Source organism: Labrus mixtus, chromosome 12 (genome assembly GCF_963584025.1).
Source record: "Labrus mixtus chromosome 12, fLabMix1.1, whole genome shotgun sequence".
NCBI lineage: Eukaryota > Metazoa > Chordata > Actinopteri > Labriformes > Labridae > Labrus > Labrus mixtus.
The window spans coordinates 23,140,200-23,166,854 of NC_083623.1; the positions used below are offsets into that span (position 1 = coordinate 23,140,200).

At 40.1% G+C, this 26,655-nt stretch overlaps 1 protein-coding gene across 2 annotated transcripts in view; it reads left to right on the forward strand.

Annotated features, from left to right (window-relative positions):
• Positions 1–26,655, forward strand: part of lrfn2b (leucine rich repeat and fibronectin type III domain containing 2b) — a 153,337-nt gene that overhangs the window by 21,407 nt on the left and 105,275 nt on the right. For both annotated transcript variants that reach the window (XM_061052630.1, XM_061052631.1), the window contains exon 2: positions 24,564–24,624. The gene's annotated coding sequence lies outside the window, so the exon portion shown is untranslated. The remainder of the gene's footprint in view (positions 1–24,563; positions 24,625–26,655) is intronic.

Here is a 26,655-nt window from a genome sequence, read left to right on the forward strand (position 1 = left end):
GAGGTTTCCATTAGAGACACACACACCACCACACCACCAGGGGAAGGTTGGAGTCCGTCCTCTTTAGTACTATCTGTGTGGACCTGGTGACAGCAAAACACGGTTTAAGCTTCAGATTCCAGGCATATGATACTGGAGTTGGAGCTATAAATGTTGAGCAGCAGTTGTTTAGCCTTCACTTTTTAGCATTCTTCCTTCTGCAGATATTTGAATATTCCAATGATACCAGAAATGTTGTGGGAAACATGATGCTAGCTGTCTACTCACAGGGTTTGTGTTCAGCATAGTTTGGATGTGAAGGTATATTTTTATAAAAACAGTAGCCTGAGACAGGATCTTTTTTTTACTGGTGGCTGATTGTAAAAAATGATCCTGGAACTGACTTAGGAACAGTATGAACTGTGCCTCAAATTTCAAGTGGAACAAAGAGATAGTTTATTGAATTTAGCTTTATGTTCAGTACATTTCCTCTCCTCCTGTCTGAGTTTTCTTGCTGACTTTTCCGTCTCTCGTTGTAATAAAGGATGAACAAACAGATCACGCGTGGCCTCAGCAGCAGAAGAACGTATCAGACTGCGCTGACTTCCATAAAGCGAGTCCTCGCAGATTAAATCTCTCTGGGTTAACCCCGGCACTCTGAGATAAAAAGCAAACTTTAATGAATTATTGTGTCATACATCCCGTGGCTATGTTGATTACAAATTACTTAAACGCCCCTGCAGACATGCAGTGTGTTTTATTAATGACTCACACACACACACTGGCGAGGACCAGTCTGTTGATGTGCTAAAGCATGAATCTGAATCTGAATCAATCGTAATAACAGCTCTGATACTTAGATATCAAATATTTATCCGTTTTTATTTGTACCAATGATCCCTGTGTGAGCATCTTTCTCACATCCTCTTTCAACAGAATATTTATGACTGCTTTTTGCCCAAACATTCAGGAGATCTTTTCAGACTTTAACCCAGATATAAATCAAAACCCTGAGCTGCAGGGAAAACAAAATGCCTCCCTCTTCTTCAGCGGCTGATTCTATGCTGTAAAAAAAAAAAGTTCACCTTCACACCTTGGTTTCTTGTTCGCTGTGACGTCATTTCATGCAGTATTTTCATGTGCGCGTTTTTAATCTGTACGGCCTAAATGTTATTTAAGTGTAGTAAGTTATAACTGTTTCACTTTTTAAATTAAAACATTTTATGAAAGAGATTATTAAACGATTACTCCGAGCAGCCAGAATGAAATTTGTTTCTGAGACATTTTAACTGCAAATATGAAAGTCCATGACTTTATCAACAAAGGTGCAAATGATGCCATGAAAACATACGAATAAGCTAGTGGACGTAGCCCAGTTTCTTCACTCAGGGGTCTGCGTGCGGACCGGACCGAAGGCCCTGTACCGAAACGGTCCGGTCCGAGTACGTGTACCTTTACACCCCTACTGAATATATAAATGACATACACTGCATCGTAACAAGGTTATTAGTACATTTCATGTTAGGTAACTAACTAAGTAGCCTGCTAGCAAAACTATTAGAGGGGTGGGAAACATTGTCATGGTAACAGTGAGTAGTTGTAGTTGTAGTTATTCGCCCAGATATCGCATGGATAAACCATGTTTTTTCTTAAAACGAGGTTGATCTCAAACCCAGGTAGCTCGTGGTGACTCTACCTCAGATGGTTATGACATTATGGCTAATAATCAAATCCACTATGGCTAAAATGAATGGCATTTTTTTACTTCTGGAACCACACTGTTGAGCCCTATTCGCTTTCATATAGAGGTAAAAAATGATCTCCTGGTAATATTTTTTAAATCATGTTTTTACATTGTGCAGCCAAATGACGTCATCCTCAAAAAGTATAAAATTTTGGTGCCAGAAATGCAAGTCTTTGCTTATATCTGCAAAAGGAACAAGGCTCTAGCTGTCATAGTTTTTATTTTAAACTAGAGTAACATCAAGCACTTTTAACGTTTTAAGGTATTTTTTTATAAAACAAGTGTTTTCTTGGGGCGTTACAGTCTCCTAATGTCCCCGAGCTTGATTACAGGTGTTCACTGATTTCAGTCATGTGTGGAACAGCATGTACCAAAGAAGTGTGCGTGTGTGTGTGTGTGTGTGTGTGTGTGTGTGTGTGTGTGTGTGTGTGTGTGTGTGTGTGTGTGTGTGTGTGTGTGTGTGTGTGTAACCTCATTACCAATTTAATCTGCCTGCCACCTCACTGAGTCACACATTTGGTCACACCAGCTCTCCAAACACCCAGAATCCAGAGATATTTATAACTCGTCCCTGTAGCTGTGTTTCTCTGACTTCTTCACCAGCTGCTGCATGTTTGTTCAGTTCACACACATACACACACAACGACAGAGACACCTGTACCTGCTTTTTTCTTACACTTGGATATATATTCTCAGTTTGAATCCTAACATCGAATTTTAACATCCAGATTAAATCACACTTTGTGGTGTAGACTGTTTGGGTGGATTTAATGAAAAATGGATGAATCAGAGGAATAAATAATATTTTATTCCTCCAGGGTTTTATAACCGGGTGTCACTTCATTTTTGTTCTATAATTTGCACCAAAAATAATGTACAAGTATACGATTCAATATTTGGGACCTTTTTAAATGAGCAATATGTAACTCTGACACATAGTGTTTAAAAGTGGTACTGCAGTCCAAATTGAAAATATTGGAGACCTGTCTCCCCCCGCCCCCTCCTCCCTAGAGTCAATGTGCACTCAGGTTGCCATGTCGTCGACACTGAAGCTTCAGTGTTTAGCCAGCTCTGCATCACTCTTGAAAACATTTGCATTCCAGTCTCTCTAAATTGTTTCAAAAGTATCTCCAATATTTATCCTAATTTTACATTTCTGCCCGATGAGCTTGTTAGAAACATGCAGAGGCTTTTTATGTTCGGGTAGAATCAGTTCTTTCTGAATCAGTTCACTTGCCGGCTTCTTGATGAATCACCTGTTGGTTTGATGACTGGGCTCATATCTGGCAAACAGACGGGCGTCCAAAACGGCCTACCTTCTCTGGTCCAAGCAAAAAGAGACCATTCAGGACCAGAATCTAAACTTAGAAGGAGGACATACTGACTGCTGCGTTGTTGTCAGAGAAGCCAGCACTTCAACACATCATGTTTCCTTAATGTCTGATGATACAGTAAGGCCATTTTAAAATGTAATTCAGTAGATATCTTACATATTGGTCCTGCAAGCTTGTTTATTAAAGTGAAATGTGCATCGCTACATCCCTGCTGTTGAGTTGTCTTTACAATAGTGAACATATTTCAATGTCTTGCTGTGTTTGCAGACTATAGCTGCACAATTAATCAAATATGATTCTTATCATGGACCACGCACAACACAAAACAAAATTAATTTAATTTCAATGTTAAGCCTTTAAAAATGCAAAAGAGAAAACTCTGTAGGTCGTCATCCTGCAGCCACATTAATGTGCTTTGTTTTAAAACACATTATTTGTGTTGCTGAAAGTTGTTTCTTTACATTCTGTCCCTTGGGATTCAATCATATAAACATTCAACATGCTGCAGATTTGAAATGTGCTCATGTCTAATGTATGAAACTCTGAAATGAACGTTGTTTCCTGGCATTATTTTTCTCTGGAAAATTGTGCTGTTGCTTATCGAGCTGCTGTTCAAATATTTATAGTTTTGAAGATTGTTTCATGTCAGAGTCTCCGCCGGTGGGAACACACAAACACACAGGAAGTGAGAGACAGCTGCCAAACTGAATCCACACGGGATGTTTTCAGAACAAGTAACAGAGGCTCACATATCCCTTCAAAATAATAATAATAATGTCACTTTATTGTGTCTGTTTGTAAAGTCTCTGACATTAAACTGTTTATTTGAGGATGAAAAATACGTTTTGTAGCTTTTAAGTGAATTACAAAAAATTGAATTGAATTCTCTGAACATTTTTCTAAGTATGTTTTCCAGAGTTTAAGGAAAGTGTGGTTTTAAAAGCTAATAGTTCCTATTCATCTGTTTGAATAAAGAATACAAGATTTGTTCTTTCACAAACAACATTAACACACCTATAAATATACACACCTACATCTCACACACACCGATTAAATACATCGGTGTGAGTGTGTGTGTGTCTGTAGGAAACAGGTCAGGTTATAAATAACATTTAATTCTGTCCTCTGTAAGTGTATGCACTTTAAATGAGATCTGTATGTGTGTGGCTGTGAGTGTGCACATTAGATCAGCGTATAAATAGTTTTGTATTTAAAGGACTGTCCTACTGACCAGCGGGGAGACACAGTCTTATTATTTAAGCAGCTCCGCTCTCAAAATAAACGGCTGCATTAATCTGTTGCTTTTAAACTGTGAAACATGAATTTAAAAAAAAGGTTACCAATGTTTGTGGGGACTATTTTAAGTGAATGTGCATTAATCTACATGTTGGAGCAGGATTTATTTGCTGCTGAGACAAAATAAAACCACAGAAGTCCTTTATTATTCATTGTCAAAACAAATGGGGATAAATGGAATATATGAAGATTTTTGGTTAAACGTTGGGCTGTCAATAGAAAACAAGATAATTGAGATTAAACAATTACTCGTTTGCCAATGTGGTCTATTATTATGTTAGAAATCAGTTGTCCTCACGTCTGTGGTCTACCAAGTTTTTCAAATCGGTTAAGATATGAAAATTGTCTGATGTGTAGCCAGCTTTGGTAAGACAGCATTCAAACGAGCTCAGGTAAACAACGCGGACACTGATAACAGTCGAGCAGGGGGCAGAGCTGAACTCCATCCGTCTGGCTCCTTTTAAAAACGTCTTATCTCTTCAGACACTTTCATAACACACGAGAAGGACCCTCTGAGTGAAGTATTACTCAGGTGGAGTTAAAGTGAAGATCCTCCTCTTAATGAAGGAGGTGTCAATGAAGAGCCCTGCTCTCAGGTCTGATTTAATCACTGCTTTAAAACTCTCTGTAAGCCCCTTTCTTTTCTAAAATTAGACCTTTAAGAGGAGACCCTCGTCCGTCAGAGACGCCTCTCACAGGCAGGACAAAGGAGATCAGGAGGAGCAGACATGTTGGCTCATCTGACCGACAACCAGCAGATCGATCCTGAAAGACATGCAGGGACATAAAACCAATCAGATACTGCCCTTTACAGTCACATTATCAAGATTATTCCAGGTTTAATCAGACATTTAAACATTTTTTACAAGCTGGAAGAGGACACCTTAAACAGTCACAGCAAAAAGAAAACAAGCCTGTATTTATAATCAGGACTTGTAAGAAATCTCTGTTATTTATTCAACTCTTCTGAGATTAAGGGTCAGTGTCCATTAATGCAGATTTTTGGAAATGTAGGTCAGCGTTCAGAAGTTTTTTGTCGCTGCGCTCTCAGTTGAAAAAAAGGTAAAACTTATTAGAACATCGCCACGCTTTTAAATGTCTCTTCTCTCTCCCTAACCAATGAAAATGAAGAAGGGGCGGGGCTTCTGATATCAACTTTGTCAACAACAATGGCGGAGGGGACACTACACTGTCTTTTCTTTAGCTGGGAACAATTTCAGGTCTCAAGCGGATGTTAATGCCAGGACAGGATTCATTTACAGTTTCCGTGTGTTCTTGGTGAAATATCCTTGAATAAAATAAATTATTTATCACACAGAGCTTTTTAAAAGGCAGGGTTGACCATTTTCAAAAACTAGCATGATTGTGAAAGTAGCATTCCCCCTCCTCTCTGTACTCCTTCAAAAGCCACGCGCCTCACTTACTACACGAGCACAGGAATTATTAAATTATGTCAGGACCTAAAGACAATTTCAAATTCTTTAAAAAGTGTATCTGGAGAAAATGACCAACCCTATCTATAAATCCACCGAACGGACACTAGAGAGGGAACTATAAGTCAACCTTCATAACCTTCTTGTGAGAAATGCTGTGAAAGTGAGGTTGTGGGCCCATAAACAGCCCTGAAAGTACGGGTCCAAGATAAAGACCTTTTTGTGATGTTAAATTCAATGTGATGCATTGCATTCTGGGAACAGCAGCTCTGTGATTGTGCTCCATTAAACCACTGGATTAGTTTCACAACATTTGCTTTAACATGTGGGTAAAAGAAAACGTAAAATATTATTAAACATGAAGCCATCCACAACAGGATTCTGTTGAGTTATTCTATGAGCCTGTCATCGCTGTATCGTGGGATAGGCATCAGATGAAACAGCCTGTTTGAAATGTTTCCACAGCAAAGATTCATGGGCAGTTACACGTTCGACATTTGAATGAAAGAAAGAGGAGATCTTTGATGGATATACACTACTCACACGAGTTCAGTATCAGATCAGGAAGGATTAAACTTAAACTTCAGGACCTTACACGTAGAGGCGGCAAACAGAGAAGTTACCTGAGAGTTCCTTGTAGTTTCTTTCTTTTTTTTCATGCTCAGAGGAGATTTACTTTCAGATAAAGTAGAATAATAATTGTTCTATAACAAAGAAAGGAAAATGAAAAGAAAGAAAGGAAAAATGATGGATCAAAAGTATGTTAGTTATTCATAACCTGAAAAGAAAAGGCTGACATACAGTCAGGCATCAGCTGATATCTACACAGTTTATACATAGTGAAGATCAAGTTTATATGTAAACATATCTGTTATAACACGTGATCTAAGAGCATTCAGAGACACATGATTGTAGAAAACAGAATACTTATGAAGATACTAAGACTGAGAGGGACGAGGGGAATTAAAGATTATTGTCAGTGTTTATTCTTTGATATTTAGATTAAAGATTATTAAAGGGGTTTATTCTCTCCGATTTAGGACAAATTATATATTTATATATGTAATTTAATCTAGTTCCAGTTTGTATAAGAGGAGTAAATGGCGTTTCACATTTGTTCTAAATTTAGTAATAATCCTCACATTTTCTTAATGTTGTTTTATTTAAATCTACACGCTGTACAGCAGCTGCACTATGCATGAAAATATATATTGGGTCTATCTCTCATTCATTCTTCTTACACACGCTCACTCATATTTCGCATTTCACATTTATTCTGTCGACGATCAGAATTGTATTTCTCCAAACACATCAACCACCCCATAGAGTCCAACCCCAAAGTATTTCTTTTGAGTCACATTTCCAAGTTATCCATTGTAATAAATTGTTTTCTTAATTCACCTGTCTCTCCTGATCAAGATATATATACACGTCCAAGAGGTTTCCATCGGCTTGATTTAAGAACATTTTTACAGAGGTTCAGGTGGAGGTTCAATGAGGGCCCATTTCTCTGTGTGGGAACCTCGATTGTTGATGACACCCTGGAGGAACATGAAACACGCCTGTTTAAGGTGCTCCAGCGGCTAAAAGACTATGGTTTGAAGTTGTCAGTGGAAAAATGTAAATTCTTCCAACCCTCAGTATGCTACTTGGGCCATATTGTCTCTGCCAATGGTGTTGAAACTGATCCTGGAAAAATTCAAGCTCTCAAGACATGGCCACGACCCTGTACTCTCAAAGAACTGAAGTCTTTCCTTGGCTTCTCTGGTTACTACCGGAGATTTATTAAAGGCTACTCCCAACTGGTTAAGCCACTGACTGACCTCAGAGCTGGATATCCACCCCTTCACAAACATGGAAAGACAAAAGTTAAAACTGTCCAGTATCACAACCCAAAGGAACCTTTTGGATCTCGATGGACATCAGCTTGTCAACAAGCATTTGAAACAGTAATTGAGACACTATCTACTGCCCCTGTTCTGGGATTTGCCAACCCTAAACTCCCCTATATTCTCCATATTGACGCTTGTACCACAGGATTGGGTGCTGCACTGTACCAAGAACAAGAAGGGAAATTAAGAGCTGTTGCTTTTGCCAGCAGGGGATTAACTCGTAGTGAGTCGAAGTATCCAGCACACAAGTTAGAGTTTCTGGCTCTTAAATGGGCTGTCACTGAAAAATTTAACGATTACCTCTATGGTGCCTATTTCACAGTGGTCACTGATAGCAATCCTCTCACCTACGTTCTGACAACTGCTAAGCTGGATGCCATTGGCTATCGATGGCTATCTGACCTCTCCACCTTCACATTCAAACTGCAGTATAGAGCAGGCAAACAGAATGTTGATGCCGATGCTCTATCCCGACGTCCACATGGTGACCTATTGAATGATTATTCTTCTCAAAAGGAGAATGAAAGAATTTGGCAATTTGCTCAACAGCACTTGTCTGAGTCAGAGGTAGAGGGCATTTGTGATAAACACATTGTCTGTAATTTTATTGTTGCTGATGTTAGTGATGGTTATCATGCATTACCCCTGGTGGAATCACTGGCACTTCTTTCTGATGCGGTTCCTAGCACACTCCTTGTTGAGTGGTTTTCCTGTAATCTCTCATCTTACAGAAGATGACATGAAGTAGAAGCAAAGAGCTGACTCCTGTATCAGAGAAGTCATTCAGCAAATGGAGTCAGGAGTGACCCCTTCCCCCACAGTTCGAGCAGAACTTCCTGAGCTTCCTCTTTTGCTGAGGGAGTGGAATCGCCTCACTCTGAAAAATGGTATCTTGTACAGAAAACGACAAGAAGGTGCAAGTACTACCCTTCAGCTCATATTGCCAACAGATCTGAGAGCTCTGGCATTACAAAGTCTTCACGATGACATGGGACATATGGGAGTTGACTGTGTACTTGATCTTGTACGAGCTTGTTTCTTCTGGCCCAAAATGGCAGCTTCAGTGGAGAACAAAATACAAACATGTAATCGTTGTGTACGCTGTAAAACCCCCCCAGAAAGAGCTGCTCCATTAGTCAACATCCTGACCAGCCGTCCCTTGGAGTTGGTATGCATGGACTTTTTGTCCCTGGAGCCAGATCGTAGCAATACCAAATATATATTGGTAATCACAGATCATTTTACCAAATATGCAGTTGCTATTCCCACTTCAAATCAAAAGGCTCGTACTGTCGCTAAAGCACTCTGGGATAGTTTCATCATCCATTATGGATTCCCTGAACGACTCCACAGTGATCAAGGACCAGACTTTGAGTCTAAAACAATCAAGGAACTCTGTGAAATAGCTGGAATAAAGAAAGTCAGAACAACTCCTTATCATCCGAGAGGAAATCCTGTGGAACGTTTTAATCGAACTCTTCTTCAGATGCTTAGTACCTTGAGTCACAAAGACAAATCTCATTGGAAATACTTTGTTAAGCCGTTGGTTCATGCATATAACTGTACCAGGAATGACACTACTGGTTTTAGTCCATATGAACTAATGTATGGTCGACAACCTCGTCTACCAATAGACTTGGCCTTTAGTCTTCCCTCTGACCATTCAGAACCGTCACATTCTCAGTATGTCCAAAAGCTTAAAGCCAACCTTGAAGAGAGCTACAGAATTGCAAGTCGCAATGCTGCTAAAACTGCAGGCCGAAACAAAGCACGTTTTGATAAACAAGTTACTGAATCGACTCTCAATGTTGGTGATAGAGTGCTTGTCAGAAATGTTCGACTGCGAGGAAAACATAAGCTGGCAGATAAATGGGAGTTTAACAGCTATGTAGTTATAAACCGTACAGGAGATCTTCCAGTATACACGGTTAAACCTGAAGGCAAAGATGGCCCTCTGCGCACACTACATCAAGACTTGCTTCTGCCTTGTGGATTTCTGTCCAACAATGACTCAGAGGAACCTGTCACTCTCAACTTACCCCGAAGACCCCAAACTCGTAATAATCCGAGTCCCAACAATGACACCTTTCAACAAGATGATGTTGATTCTGACTCTGATTATGAAATCCCAATGCAAAGAAAGTTACAAGATTCACCTTCCATATTCACGACAGTTCACTATGGAGACCTGTTGAGAAAACCTTCCCGGGACAGTCCTAACCATCCTTGTGTAACATCCTCTCCTGTACCATCCTCAGCAGAGGAGGGGAGTGTTCCTGTCCCTATTGTAACCATCCCTGTCACAATATCCCATGAAGTTAAATCAGGGACAGCTGAATCTACACCAGGCCCTGAACCCGACATAAAACCAGAACCTGACTCACATCTACAAACTGAGCTTGTCGCACAGCCTGATGTAACTTTACCCAAACCAGACAATACCGCAGCTTTTGAACATAACTCTGAAAATTAAGACTTACCTGAACAAACCATTGAACATAACATGACACCTGAAAGAAACTTACCTGAAATATCTACTGGTGACCCGGATGAAATCTTAAATGTGCTGCTAAACTCAAGCAGTAGAGATGAATCTGATCGCTGTGATGATAATCAAGGACTTGATCAGGAAAACAACCCATTGTTCCATTGTTCCAAGTCATTGTTCCAAGGTCTAAGCAATGCTGTCACCACATCTTTAGTGGATCCAAGTTTTGATTCTGTGGTGCCCTCTGTGAGACTGCCAATGTTTAATACGCCTGTGAATACCCAGCCACAACGAAGATGCAACGGGACATGCATTCCTTCAGGAGGGGAGGATGTGACACTGCTGACATTGGACAACAGCATCTGTCATTCAAATCCTGAGCCAATTGGATGCAGTCTGCAGCCAATAGGCATCTACCCCCTTTCCCCAGGTGCACTAATCACCTGATTGAAAGCAATCAAGGAGTCAGTCAGAAGGCAGCAGGACACAGTCATTCCAAAAACAGTCAAGGAGAACTTCTGAAAGAAAAACACTGTGCTTTCAACCCTGGACACAAAGCTGGACTTAACTGAACTGAGAGTTCAAGCCCTTGCGGAGCTGCTGTGCTGCTGCTGCTGCTGAGGAGGAATGTTTCAGAACTTAACACTGGTGAGATATCCACAATAGAACAACTGATTAAATTGCTCCTCCCAAATTGAGCAGACGTGTGATTTTGTTACCTGTTTGCCTAAACAGGTCAGGCCATATTGCCGGAGCAAAGAAGATGGCGAGTTAAAGGAGCAACTTCTAAAGATTCAAGATTCCCTCAAAAGGCAGGCCTCAAGACTGGCTGTCTGGTTAAAGGGTGTGGTAGGATTTCCCCTACCTAAATAAACATTTGAATTTGTGAAGGCCTATTTTCTTTTATTAAAATTGTGGGATTTTCCTTGATTAAGTTCAAGTGTTTCTTGTTATTTGTTAAAAATTGAACTTTGAAATACAAAACCCGTTATCAACATTGTGTCATGTGTTTAATTAATTCTCCACCAGCTCCAAGAGTCTAACCTACATTAGCCCAGTACACCTTAATTTGTTACATCTTGTTGTTTTGATAATTTATTATTTATAAATACATATTTTAGTTGAAGTAAATTTTGTATACTGAGTGTTACACATTTCCAATCTGCATCAAGCAGAGAGACCACAAAAATTTTCATTTTTTTACAGACTGAGGTGGAGGATTTGTGTTTAAAAAAACAGTAAAGAAAAAGTGTTAAAAACATTGTAGCTTATTATGAAGAAACGAAAGATCTGATCTGTAAGACCTGAAACAAACTGAGCTGTTGTGTTTTTTCACATGCTCACAATGTTTTTGTCTGATAGTGGTTTGACTCAAACTCTTATAATGATGCCTTCGCTTCTTTCTTCGCCATGGTTTAATTAGCGCCAAGAGAATTAACACCACCAACAATGAGCCCCACTCACACAAATCTGCATAACACAAGTGGATGGAGACACGCATTCGTTAGCATTTTCTATGGCAGATTAACATATACTGAGTTAAAATGTGAACTACATTTGGATGCAGACTGTGATATATACTCCACTCTAATCAACATGCTCCGTGTAAACACACTGAGATGATGTCATTATTCTCTCCTTCTTTGTTGACACATTTTAATCTGACTTTAATGAAGCTGTTTGTCTGCAGATACAGGGATGGAGGTTTGCTGTGTGTTTGAGTGTTTGTCTGTGTGTACATGTGTATTATATTAGGGTACTAGTTATAAGCTGCTGTGTTGGAGAATCACAGTGGGCACAATTCTGATGATTTTTGTCTACATGAGTTATTTTGTGTGTTTGACTCAGACTGTTACTGGAAGCACATTTGACTTGATTATTTTTTATATCAGTTGAAATAGTTTGTCAGTTTTGGGCTTGCAGAGCTCGTACAGTACAATCAGGAAAGACAAAAAATTATGTATTGTCATTTCATGAACTACATACAGGAAAATAAATATAATCCATGTATTCACTGTGGAACTGATACTGAGATTAAACTATATATATGAAAAGAGTTAAAGCTGAATTTTGAGGCTGAAGTTAATTTTGAAGAAAAATTATGAACTAAATATGAATTACTATAGGGGAAAATAAAGCCGAAATGACAAATTTGAAGCAGTCCATGGATCTTTAAGGGTGTAATGTGTAGAGCCCGACCGATTAATCGGTCAGACGATAATATCGACCGATATTAGCATATATGTGCTGATTTTACTTGATTTTTTGACCAATCAGATAGCATTTGATTTGAGTTTCATTGTGTTACACTAGCAGTTCTCTTTCACCAGCAGAGTGTGCTATATTGATTACAACAAGCATTATCACTCTCCAGAGTGCAAAGCGGTGATGCACGTGCATGCGTAGTTTCTCTCCAGATGAGTGACAATCTCATGTTCATTATATATGTTTTCCACAAGTGTTTGATAACTGCATTTGAGGGATCAGCACGATAAATGTGAACATGTATATCCATCGATCCCTACACATTTTATAGATCTAAGAAAGATATCGGCCGATATCGGAATTTTTCCCTACCCAATATCGATACTGGTATCGGCCCAGAAACATGCATATCGGTCGGGTCCTAGTAATGTGTTTGGATGAAATCTTTCACTGGATTTGGATGGTTGGGACTCTTGACAATGCAGCAGGACTGTTTTTGCTGGAATATTATGATCGTGATAGTCCAGTAAATCTTCATATGGTACGTCAAAAAACAGGAAAATCGTTTCTTTGTTGGTGGTCTGACAAGTGCGTAGATTGTGGCCGCTGTGGTGGATGGATCCACACAAACACTGATGTTCCATGGTTGGGCCGTCAGTGTGTGTGCTTTCTGATTTGGAATTGTAATATTGTTATAAGGTCACCTTAATGCAGACTTAATGAGTGAGAAAAAGGATGGATCAAGTCCTGTCATAGAATAAATTGTTACTCCAAGGAGACAAGTAGTTTAATTACGTGGTTTATCTCATTAGCAAATAGGAATATGGACCAGTGAGCGCTGTAAATAAAGAAATTCTACAATCAGTTGACAATAGTCAAAATATGACCAATCAGGTTGATACTATGTAAATCCTTAGTCATGGACACCATTACAGACATTGTGCTCAGAAAATGTTCAATTTTATTTAACAACTCTGTACTCAACGGGTGTAGTTCTCCTTGTTTCAGTCAGATGTATAAAACATGTCAATGTCCAGTCGGTTGGACTCCCACAGGTTAAACGTCCTCCTCACCTTGTGAAACATGCAGGTCATTCTGCTGTTAGCGAGGAGACTCTGAACCAGTTTACACAGAGAGCTGAGAGGTGCAGAGATCATCTCTGGCTGGAATCAGGCATCTGGAGAGAAAACACAGACAGGCTGCTGGAGAATCAGTAATTATTGTGTACATGCTGTGTGATGTATATTTATCGAAATGTGTGTGGGAGATCTCAGCACCTCCTAAAGTTATATTTCTCTCCTCACTGAGCATACTTTTGCAGGACTGAGGAGGTGATGACTCATTCTTTTAGCTGACGGAAATTATTATAAAATACATACACAGCTTGGTGCTCTGTGACTCAGAGGACTCAAACACTTGATGTTCGGTGGATGGAGAAAAAAACTCTTGCTCTCTGACATCTCACTGTCTGCTCCGGTCTCCTTTCCAATAAAAACAGACGGACCAGGTGGATCTGAGCTAAAGTTTAAAGAATCTAATCATGATTTTAGACGTGTTGTTACCCTCTCAGTTGATTTATTACCTTTGTAGACATTTTCATGAAAAGTTGTTGGTCTCAATCTCTAGCCTTCTTCACTACAGCATGATGTTCATTTTAGTTAATAATGGGCCCATTTACAGTCAATGAGACCAGGAAGCAGGGGAGGAGTAAGAACGGGGCTACCTCTGCTTGACAGGTTGATTGTAAATGTTTAGTTCTAAAATATATCTGAGGAGTTGGCTGTTCATTTCGCCAATGAACATAACCAAACAGGATGTTTAATGCTGGCTAAAACCTACCATGTCGATTAATATCACATGTTCTATGAATTAAAGGTACATCTTGCTAATCAGGCTACCACTAGCTGAGAATATTTTTTTCATAAAAAAGATGGGAACGGAAAGCACACCGTTCTCTAACTTTAAAACAGTTGTGCTAACTCCAATAGGTCAGGTGAGAGTGGATGCGCCCACTTCTTGGCCACTCACTGTCTATTATATAATATTTTAGTCATTATTTTTCAAGAATACGCAATAGCAGGGACGGCTGGTATAAATGGGCTAGCAGGGCTAAGCGCCCCCCTTTCCTAAATTACTCTCAACAGATTGTTAAAACTTTGGTGAAACCTCGATTAGCAACTGATACTAATAGTGACAAGAAAAACACTTGATGTCTCTAAATGGTTTTGTTTTTTACCAGAGGTCGGACAAAGTTATTGTTTTACAAGTCACAATTAAGTCACAAGTCCCGGGTCAAGTCCTAAAAGATAGGCGAGTGTCCAGTCAAGTCCGGAGTCCTACACTTTGAATTTAGAGTCCTAAACAAGTCCTTAGTTCTCTGCACCAAGTGCCATTTTAACATAGTGATAATCTACACCCGTGCAAGGTAACAAGTCTTACGTTTCTTTTAACTTCAGTTAACTTAACTTTAGTGTCGTAGTTTCCATCCTCATTCATTAACAAGTGAGCATATAAGGTTATTTAAGCTAGCAGTTCCAAAACTTGATTGGATGTTGTTGGATGCTTCAAACAAGGAGGATTCTGGGGGATAAGCATAACATTTTGCCATTATTAAAGAAGCAGGCTGCAATAGTTGGTAGGTTGGTTTGGACACCAGCACCACCACCAAGGAAGAATAGAGACGGACTGTTTTTTCAAACACTCTACATGTCAGAGAGATCCAAAAAGATAAAGGTGAATTAAGAGAAATCTCTCTTTAATACTGAGTGAAGTAGTTATAATGTGTGTAATATTTATTTTTAATTATGTGTTTTGTTAATCACTGTGCTGTGAAAGAGGGGCAGATAATATTAGATTTTTCTTCTTTCTGCTCCTTTTCATTCAAGATTTGAGACTTTATGTTTGGATTTAATAATTTTCTTTGGTCGATGAATGAAATAAACTCAGAAATAAAAATGACGACACAAGCAACAAAATACGAGATAAACTGATTTAAAGAGACAGATACCTACGAATGAAATCTGAGATCAGTGCAGTTAAAAACAAAAGTTTTAATGAATAATGCAACAAATTCTCTTCTTGTCTCAAGGTGAGCTGACGCCGTACTGTAATTTAATTGTAATAACTTAATTAAATTTGCATTTTAAAGTATGCCTGCTCTATTTTTTTTGCATTTAATGAGTTTCTCAGTGTTTCTGCTAATTGGCTGTCTCATCCAGGTAGAATAAAATAATCCAAAGTAGTGACACTGACACTTTTTTCTCCTTAAACTTACAAATTTAAATCTCTTTTAAAAAAAAAAGAAAAAAGAAAAAGAAACATTACGAGTAAACAAAGCCTCCTGGGTGAAAGTCAATAAAAAAGAGAAATCTTATAATAATACATGGATTGAACATTTTCACACCTGGAATGATCTATTTGCAGTCTTTCTCAGTAAACATGCAGTCAGTCAGTCAGTTTAAGCTGTAATGGGAGTTGTTCTCCCTCGATGCTGATGAAGAAGCTGATGAGGAAGCAGTGCATGAAATATATGCAGCTGCACTCTCCCATGAGCCTCCTCTGTACGGTCTGAACCCAGGCAACAACGCGCTCAGGTCTATGTAGCATAGCATCGCTGTGAGGCTGCCCAAGAGGATGCACGGTGTGAGTGAGTGAGTGCGTGTGTGTGTTTGCAAAGGTCCCTGGATTTATCCCAGCTAATCAGATCAACTTGGCATGACAGACAAATAGGCCTCAGGCTTTAGTGTGCTCAACCTATTTAATTGCAGTGTTCTCACTCCAACAGGTCACCTATCAGAGAAGAACCTGTACACACACACATTTTTAAAAACTCTGCATGCTGAAAGAAAAGCAGCCAGCTCACTCTGTACTCGGTGTTACTGCTCCATAATGAACCGTAAAGCTTCATGCAGTTTCCACACAGCCACTTCCTGATTCTTATTACAGTAATGATAGTGTTTCTGCTGCAGAGGACTCTCTGAAGTGCCTCTAATCAATCTCCTGCAGTATAACAACAATGGCAAACAATACTTTCATTAAAATAATACAAAATGGTGAAGGTGCAAATCAAATCCAGCTGAGATCAGATCCTGTTATTTAACACAGAAGTGGTCTTTTCCATTTGATTACTTCCTGATCACACTTGAGTGTTCACACCCCACAGGCGCTGATCATGTTTCAGGTGGAGTTAAGGAATCAAAGCTCAGCATCAATTTCATTGCTAAGGTATGTATGCAAACACTAGAATATGTGTTTTAAAGTAGACAAAGAGTAGAAAAAGTAAGACAACCAGCAAGAAGAGTGTCGCCAAGATCGAAAGAGGATTGTGGCCACCTGTGGAACAGCAGCATGCTGGTGTTGTTTTTATAATGCCGCTGATGGGGGGGGGGGGGGGGGGGGGGGGGGGGCAGGCACAGATCATTCTCTGTGTAGGCCTGAAACGCCCCCACATTGTACCCCTTCCTCATTTCTTTGGTGTCGGATACCAAGCTTCACTGCAGTGTTCCTCTGTACACTGTTCCCAACCCCTGGTGTAGAGGAGCCTTTATGATTAAATAACCGTAACTGCAGCAGTGGCATGTGCAGTGGCGGATAACGTGCCACAGAGGGCGTCAGGAGTATATGCCACTCATCTGTGTATGTGTTTATAATATTATGGTTCAAGACATCACAAGTAAAGGTGGGATTACTTTTTTGTATTTTTAAAATGACCAGAAAGAATAGTCCACACTTGTATAGTGTAGACTGACAGTCCCCTGTTAGTCAGGTACACGTGTATGTGTGTGTGAGTCAGTAATGAGTTCTATGAGGTAACTTCCATGCTTTTTAAAAATAAATACTCTGTATGTATAGCTACTGCAACAACCCATCCACCAGAGAGAGTCCCATTGTTGGTGTTAAAAACACTATTTCAGCCTTTACTCCACAGAGCAGCAGACTCGCTCTCTGGAGACACGAGGAGAGAGAGCGAACAGAGTGTGTGTGAAACAGAAAAATATGTAAATGAGAACAGGAACACGGGGAGACTTTATGTTCTTAATAAACAGAGCACAGGTTTTATAGTGTGATGTAAAGTTTGTTTTTGGCTCAGAGAGAAACAGAAATTCAGCTGCCTTATTGCATCACTGTATTTTAGAGTGAATGGAGATTGTTTCAAAAACGATGATTGAAGAGAAACTTAAATTGTTCCAAACGTTTTGAATCTAGATTCTCTTTGTGCATATTATGTAAGTTAAAATACATAACGTGCCAGAAGGTTTTGAATTGCTCCGGTGGAATTCTTCAGCTTGCAGCAGTGAAACTGGACTTGACAGCTGAAACATATTTCTGAGCCAATATTCCCAAACTAAACATGTCAACTTAAGGCTGTTTTTGTCACTGATGGGTCCAGATTTCTTTTCTCAACATTACAGAAAGGCTCCAAACAGAGAGAGACCTTTTTAGTAAAAGAGGGAGATGATTTTGAAAACCACAAAAAGCTGCTTCATCACTGTCTTCAAGGCATCAGGCTCGTCAGAATGCTGCCTCTTTAAGTGAGTTTGTGTCTTCATTTGGTTTGACTTTGATCTTTTTACCAAAGCAGCCTGTACGTTGTTTCTAATACTTCCTGCAGAGTGACACAACTCACAGCTGTTTGAAGCTTTCCTATCGCCGCTCACAAATTGAGGTGTTTCAGGGGTTTTAACATAATCAAAGAAATCAAAGATGTTTGATCATCCTGTCAGACGGAGCAGCGTAACTAGATGTTACTCTAGCTCTTGGAGTTTTAGTTGACTATTCTTTCAGAAGAACTTCTGACGGTGCAAACCCACTGCACAAATCCAATTCGCCTAAAGACACACCGCCAAGCTCCGCTGCTCACTTGATGTCTTGAATTGAGGAGTCTTTTCCATAAAAACTGCGCTCCATATGGTTTATTTTGTAAAGACCAAGCTGGCATAGCCACTTTCAAACAGCTTCTTTAACATCACAGGAAAGATACCAACAGAGAGACCTTTTTGTGAAAGAGAAAGTGATGGTGTCTGCCCCTTTTTCTGATGTGTCTATAACAGCCCAATTGCGCTCGACTGTGCTGATAGATATATGGATACAAGTTTCAGAAATGTGCTGCACTGATGATCTGTACAGAAAAGTTAATGGTCGCCATGACTACAGTCCTCCCTTGTCTCTCGTGATTATATTGTAGTCACACACAACTTCTGCCGGACCCTTTCATTACGTAAACGTCAAGATTTTAAATTCTAAATATTAAACATGTTTGAAATAAATCGGGGCGTCCGAGACGGTCGCCGGGCAGATCGGGGATGTTAAGATTGGATCTTTGTACCGCTCACACTACAAGATGATCTGAGCAGATAATCGGCTTCAAGCAGCCTTGAGTCGGGAACGACCCTGCGATTGTCTGGAAGGAAGAATCGGAGCTCAAATTGGCCAATTATCCTACAGTGTGAGCCAGGCTTAAGGGGTTGCCCGCTTGTTGCCCTGATGAACGCTGGTTGGAGGGTGGATTTTTTGCCTAGGGCCCCAACAGACTGTAGAATCGCCCCTTCACCAATGAGAACGATTTGTGATGTATGTCTGCTTTATTTCAAAACTGGTACGCATGTTTAATGATTTTTGGAAGAATTTCTGACTGTTAGCTTTCTAAAGAGATCTTATTTTTACTTTTAGTACAAATGGTTCCAAACAGCATTCGGGTATGCCATCGACGTTTCAGGCACATTTTACAGGATGCGTAACAGGAAAGGTCGGTCTCTGTAGGGGTCCATTCTGTAATGTTGTCAGACACTTAGAATACAAATCTGAGCCTGTCAGAGACAAAAACAACAACTTTCAGGGGACGTACTTTGTAATTATAGCCCGTTTCAGAGCTGCAGTCTACTGGAAAGATTCTAAACCATTTTGAATCTGGACATTTAGATCTTAAAGTTATAATATGTAGATTTTTATTAGAATGTTTACATTAAAATATCAAAATTAATTAATTAATGTTGATATATATTTATATGTTGAGCACTTACATTACCTCAAATATTGCCAACAGTTATCAAAGCCAGAGAAATCTTTCACTTTATAGTTGTAATGGCACTTGTGTTGTTGTGGCGGCCGCCATCACAGAACCGCTATAACAGACAGAATGTTTATCGTTGCCATGGAAACTTTTGATGTTACATAAAATATCGCTACATAAGGAAGCGGGAATTGCTACTGAAAGCTTCTGTACTGTTGCTGTATCTGCTGCTGTGATAAAAACGTCATGTCAGTTATAAGTGGATACATCATCGGTAAACTTATTCTCTTTCTCAGGTCGGTTTTGCCCGTTCATCTTGACTGCGGTCAACTCGGAGTTCGTTTTCATCGGGGGAGGGTGAGGTAGCTGAGGGAACTCCCATGATTCCCCGCCAGCCTCTGCGTCATCTTTTTGTTATTATTTTGATTGAGATCCCCCTGGCGACAGAATTAAACCAGGTGATCCTGATCAAGCTGTTGAAACTGGAGTTGGGTTGCTTCACAAATTGTTCTCTGAAGGCAGACAAAGAACAAAGAACAAAAAAACAGATGTGGTGAAGATCACCGCCCCTCACCCTTAATGGTTAATAAATCTTCTGCCTTCAGCAATCATCATGAAGAGCCCCTGAGCAAGGCATTTAACTGTTTAATGATTCCGCTAAAGCTCCTCAAGGATCAGAGGAAAACAGATTATGTGTGCTTGAACTGATCTTTTATTAATTTATTAAATCATGCATACATCATGAGGCACATTTAATACATATAACTCCTCTCTGTAACTCTGTGGTAGAGTTACTCTGTCACATGAATCCCCTGTTTGCTCCGTCTCTCTTTGCTTTAGCTCCTTCCTGTTTATTACTTCGGTGACCTCATTTCTCCTGCAGGGATGATCAAACTTTGATCTTATTTCTCCCAGAAGAACATTAAGTATTACATGCAGAGGGGATTGACAGCTGGGAAACATGCAGAGAACAGTTTTCAGGCTTTAAAACCAGTGAAGACGTCTTAATCGTCTGAATGATCGCATCAGTTTTATATCATCTGTGCACTCACAGCAGACTTTAGTGCTTAACAGCCTTTTGCTTGCTCAATATAAACACATTATTTCACTTTGATTATCCTTGTGTTGTTCCATAAAGTCATTCTCTGCAAAGTTATATTTTTTATGTAAGGTTTTTCTGCGTGCGGAGATGGTATTAGAGCCAGTTTGTGTGGCTCTCTTTAATATAATTATAGCCATTAGGTCTCCGTCAGGGTGTAGCATTGCTGATAGAAGTTGACAGCTTCTGCAAGCTTGCACAAGTTGTTAATCACTTCCTCTTTTCATCATAGAGAGTAAATCCAAAGCAGACAGAGCGGGCTGTGCCAGTGTAGGTAACTTTTAATCGTGGTGTGGTTTAGAGCTGATTCCTACCATGGACTGTGTATAACAAGTGAACGTAGCACCCACAAAGATAAAAAGATAAAGAAGATAAGTTCATTGACCATCTGTTTGAAGCCTCAAGTTTCATATTTTGGCCTTCACCATCTTTGGCCTTCTATGGAGACGGACATGCTACGCAGAAAAGTGAAAATGTGTTAAGAAAGGCCCAATGTTCACTTCTCAATGGGCAATTTGATTTTAACAGGGCAACGTTGTGATCTAAAAGATCTAAGGCCAATGTAATGTCGGTTTTGCACTGTAAAAAAAGCTACATTTTACAGTTGAAACCTTGCAGCTGAGGATACCTGAACACAACAACAAAAAATACAAGTTGTACTGTAGTTTTTTTATTTTTACAGTAGAGGCGCCTCTACTAAAAGATAGCAACTATTACTGTAACCCTCTAGTGCCTAGTGTTTTAAGGTAACTTTTATCTGCTGCCTGGAGGTACGCTTCGTGTTTAAATGTTTTCTTATTGTTGACCTGAAACAATCGGGTCACTTTCAGACACAAAAACTACTTTTTTAGTTGTAGGTATAAACTCGACATCATGGTGTAGGTTAAATAATAACTTAAAGCAACATTCGAGGAATCTGGTTTGGCACCCACTGAAGGTCTCTGACATCAACTGCACTGTTGTAAAACCCCCCTTTCCCGTCATGGCACAACTGGCTAGTACAGTAAAGGCGTTTGCACAACTCAGGAGAGAACTGCAGCCCGATGCCGAACTTACATCGTGTCTGTGGACAGGAGAGAGATGCTCATCTGCCTGTGTTAAAGTTAAAAGATCAACTGTTCAACTAGGAGTTTAATGTGGAAAAGTTGCATAGTGGTTCTTTCTTTTCCTTCACGGGACCCTGGTTGGTTCCTTGTTAGATTTCCAGTCTTTCCAGTTAGTCTTTCTACAAAGTAAACTGACATATTTTTAGTTACATCAATGCAAATGAAATGACTGAGTTATTGTAAGTGGCCCTGCACATGGAAGGAGACAGGTGAAAGCCTTGTACCTCTTATGCAGACGACAAAGTCCTCAAACTTTGCCCGTGAGAACGTGTTGTACATGAATGACGATGGGAACATCCCGATATGACACTGGTTCAACAGCACAGCTCCACTCCTTTTGTTCTCTCTGCTCTGAGACTACAAACAGTGCAGACTTTTAAAAAACACTGAGTACACGAGCCTTTAAAAAGTGCTCCGCTCCTCGCCTCTTTCTGCTTTGTTTCCCTCTGCGGCTGCCAGCGACAAAAGTTCATTTGTGGCCGTCAGGAGCAATAAGCATGCATCACGCTCAGATTAAAACTTAATGTGCTCTTACTGGCTGGCTGCTCGTCAAATGAACGGCCAAAGAAAAAAAGGAGGCAGTGCAGCGAAAAAAGCTAAGTGGATCTGCTCCCTCCAGTGTGCAGCATGAAAAAAAACGTGGAGCCGTTCCAGAGTTGGACACAGACACTTGTTTGACTGGCTCGAGAGTGCAAACAACCAATCAGCTGCTTCAGTACGTTACCCAATCATCGCTCTCTGTTACAGCTTCTCCTGCCTCTTGTTCCCCTGCGTGCATGCAAATTTCACTCCAGTTAAATCCTCAGCTGCTGCAGATGAATTCATTCATCACAGTCAGAGTATCAGTGTGTCTCAGAGGGACAGTGAGCAGGTGTGTTCGCAGGTATTTGTCTCAGTGACAGAGCTACATCTTCAGTTTAACCCAATCTGCTGCTTGGTGTTCAAATCTTCCAAAGAGGTTTCAATGCTCTCATTTTAAAGTCAGACTATATGAACCCTCATAGTGAAATCATTCCAGTGTGAACACAGCTGATGCATAGAAAGAAGAGTTCAAACTGCAGAAAGAGAGAACATGTTGTGCATGAATATGAGAGAGTTCTCTGGACAGAGTAACTCGTTTGCATGACTTCACTTAAAAGACTCAGCAGTTAATGAAACTTTAGCATGACTGCAGTCATATATCATGATTCAATGACCTGCAACCCAGGAACCCATCTGCTATCGTCGTCTGACAGACTCTGGGAACTGATGCAAATTTCTCAGTCATTCTGGTGAAGCCAGCGGTTATAGTGTGAAATGAAATCCAGTCAGGACTTCCTTTTACTGTGCGTCATTTCTTTGTCCATAACATTCCCTGGAGAAGCTTTCAATACAGCTTGAACTACAAATGTTCTAGATACATTTAAATCACTTTATTAAACCAACAACCACTGACAGAGCAATGAACATTCAACATGTGGACTTCAAACTACTTCAACATTATTGACAGTAATGCTTGTAAACTAACGCAAAGCCAAACAAATGGACCCTGTTATTCCAGACCAATTCCTAAATAGCTGTTGTGAACAACGTGAAAAAAAACAGGATGTGATGATCTGAAAAGATTGAAACTTCATATCTATTGAAAAAGCACAGAGACAACTTATCAAATGTCGAAAAATCATTGTGTCTGGAAACTTTTAGTCATTTGTCATATGCTTCATATCCATACAATCTGTACAACCTAAAGTTGAAGGATGTTTCAGTAGCTTTTCTTCCACTTTTTTAGTTGTTAATGAATTTTAAATTAAAAATCATAGTGCATACAATTGTATTCTTGTGTTGCATGGAGCGGAAAACTGGCCAATCAGAGCTCAGTTTTGTATTCCCTCTCCCTGTCACAAACATCGCACAGAGATGTTTACTGCCACTTCCTCACATAAACAAGCCCGAGCTGACAGAGACGCTCCTAAAGCAGCTTTAGAGGCTGACAGGCGGAGTAAGAGATGTCGTTGCCGTGGCAGCGGTGTCACCTCACCTGAGTGAGTGAGGACGGCCCCCGTCAGCGGGGAGGCGTGAGGATCAACCTGATGTTTATTCATTTCACAGCTACAGGCCCAAATATAAACAGGAGCCGACATGCAGAGCAGACAGCGTGAAGTTCAAAAACAGGATGAGCTGTCACTGTCAGACCACCTACATTTTAATATCCAACAGAAGAAGAGTAAGAAGAAAAAAAACACTGCCTTCATGAATTAAATATAAACTCAAATTGAAATAACTTTTAAGTTTTTACCTGTCCTTCAGTCCTAATGACAGAAGAGAAGGCTCATTTATCTGAATTATAAAATAGATCACCAGACGTTATCTTGCCTTTTCAGGCTTCCTAAAAAACTTTTAAAGATGTGATATGTAGAATTTGTACCCTAAAATATCTAAATTAATTATAACTTGACTAACCATATGTTATAGTACTTACATAACCTCCAATATTTCCTACAGTTATCAAAGCCAGAGAAATCATTCATTTTATAGTTGTAATGCCGTGTCTTGGCGTGGCGGCCGGCATGACGGACATATCGTTGCCATGGAAACACCTGATGAATAAGGAAGCGGGAATTGCTTCTAAAAGCTGCTGTAATGATGCTGCATGTGATGCTGTGATAAAAAAAATATGTAAATTATATCTGGATACATCGTCTGTAAACATATTCTCTTTCTCTGCTCGGTTTCCCACGTGTGTCTTGACTACAATTAACTCTGAGTTTATTTTCATCAGTGGTGGGGCGGGGGGAGTAACAGAGATAATTACTCCCATGATTCCCTCCAGCCTCAACGTCATCTTTTGTTAGTGCTTCGAGTGAGAGCCCCCTGGCTGTGTAGTGCATTTTTTCAGCATGTGCGACCACACTTTCTCTGCAAAATGCACGGTTTTGTCTTGGAGTAAAACTGGAAATATTTTAAATCTAATTTTCATGTCTTGTGTTTTGTCTTCACAGAGATGGACTTGAACTTGGTCGTAAATCTGACTTTGTGCAACCAAATCTCATCAACGACCAGGTGAGTAAAATGGTAGCAGCAAAGTGTCTAACTTAATTTCTCCATAACGTGAGCAGGAAGACGGAGTGGAGCAGGAGATTTGATGTTGTGAGTCGATCGTTAGAACTGTGGATGAGATTCAGGTCAGGTCATGAGAGCTAAACAGGAGTTTTGCTCTTAATTCTGTAAACACGTCCATGTATGTCCGTGGAGGATTTATTGGCCGCACCCTGATGTGTTAATGCCTTCACAGAGAGCTGGATTTCTAGAGCTTATGTTTGCAGAACATGCCGACACTCTGGTGTTTTCAGGTGATGATCTCTGTGTGTGTGGAGAAGCTCTGCAGCAAGCTCATGACTCAGTGAGGCAGACAGCTTCAGATGTGTGTTAGCAGTTAGCCTTCTAATCCACGCGGCTGATGGGCAGTGTGTGTGAGGCTTTAGTCCGACTTGATGAAGGAGACGCTCTTACAGGCCCAGACGACCGTGACCTAAGTAGGCAGCGAGCGAGCGAGCCGGCGGATTGAGGTCACGTCAGCACATCCTCGGCCTGCAGAACTTAAAGCAGCTGCTCAGCTCTTTGTGGCGACTGGGTGCTGTTCGGGTTTGAGTGTGAAAGATGAGAGGAAAATCTTATTTTTACACTCGCTGACAGTCAGAGCATTTCTCACTGCAAACATGTGACACAGCAACTTCTTCACATTTTATTTTTAAACTGTCTTTGTAAAGTTTCCAGATTCCTGCACCTTAAACTTGGCTTCATGAATATCAGTATTTGGGAGTACAGAGCATGTAATTCAGTTGGTAGCTAATGTCCTTTATAGCAATTATTTGACTACATTTATATTTGCAGTGATTTGCATTGACTCTCCATTAACTTCTGAAACTACGGACAACTTTTGGTCATTAAAGGAAAAGAAGGTGCTTTTTCTTTGCGTCAGATAATTTTTATTGTTTAAGACAGGCTTTCCCAACCTTAGGTTCCCGACCTCTCGCGGGGTCGCATGGAATCAGTATTTATTGATTAATAAAAAATGTATTGTAGAAATCCAAAGAAACACCAGAAAACATGACACGACTGCAGTCTGTAGTTCTTCTTCATGTCTTTGAATGTGGCCGTGTAGGTTCACATAGGTTCACATATTTCAATGTGGATGGTCGTTTATTAAGGAAACATTGCATGAAGATCTGCATAACCACAGCATGAAGGAAGTGACAATGCGGATACCTATACCATACCACATGGCCCCTTTTGGCTCCCACAACTCAAACATATAGAAAACAGATTTAAATCAAATAAAAATGGATGTGAAAGGTTCGCCTCTGCTTGCTGACGGCATTGTGGGGATGCTTCAGTAGGAATCCATTGATTATACTTCTTAAGTTATTGCATCGCTCTCGATGATGACACTGCTCTTTCATACCTCACAGTCATCGCCATTATTTGATTCTGCCATGATGACACAATGTGAACTCACACAGATTCAGTGTACTGGTACTAAAGGCTAATGACAGGAAAACGTCTTTACGGCGGTGTGAAGTTCTTCTCCTGAAACTCTGTTGGATAGCTTCAAATGCTTCAGAACGCCTCCACCTGGATTGTTTCTGAACGCTGGTCTCTGATAGATACTGTTTACCAAACAAATCTGTCCCATGAGTGGTGGAGTATTTAACCTTTTCGGTTTATGTCAGACCTGTGGAAAATGTGGCAGTCTTTGTGATAAACTCAAGTAAGCGTCTTTATTTGCTTGCATGTTGTTTATAATATAGCTTTATGTAAGCAAACCAGATCTGTCCCTCAGGTATCTTTGATGTTGTTCTTTTCTGTGTATAGTCATTGTTAGCTTGTAACTCTCTGTTTTCAAAGTACCGTCCCAGCTCTGATGGGTATAAAGGTTTCATTTGTACTCTGTGAGGAATCATTTGGATCTGTGACAACTTTATTAAATTTGTTGTTTTGGTCGACAGCCAGAAACCCATCAGGGCTCGTTCTGCTGCTTTGTGTTGTGTGTGTGTCTCTCTCTGCTTTGTGTTGTTGTGTGTCTTTGTGCAC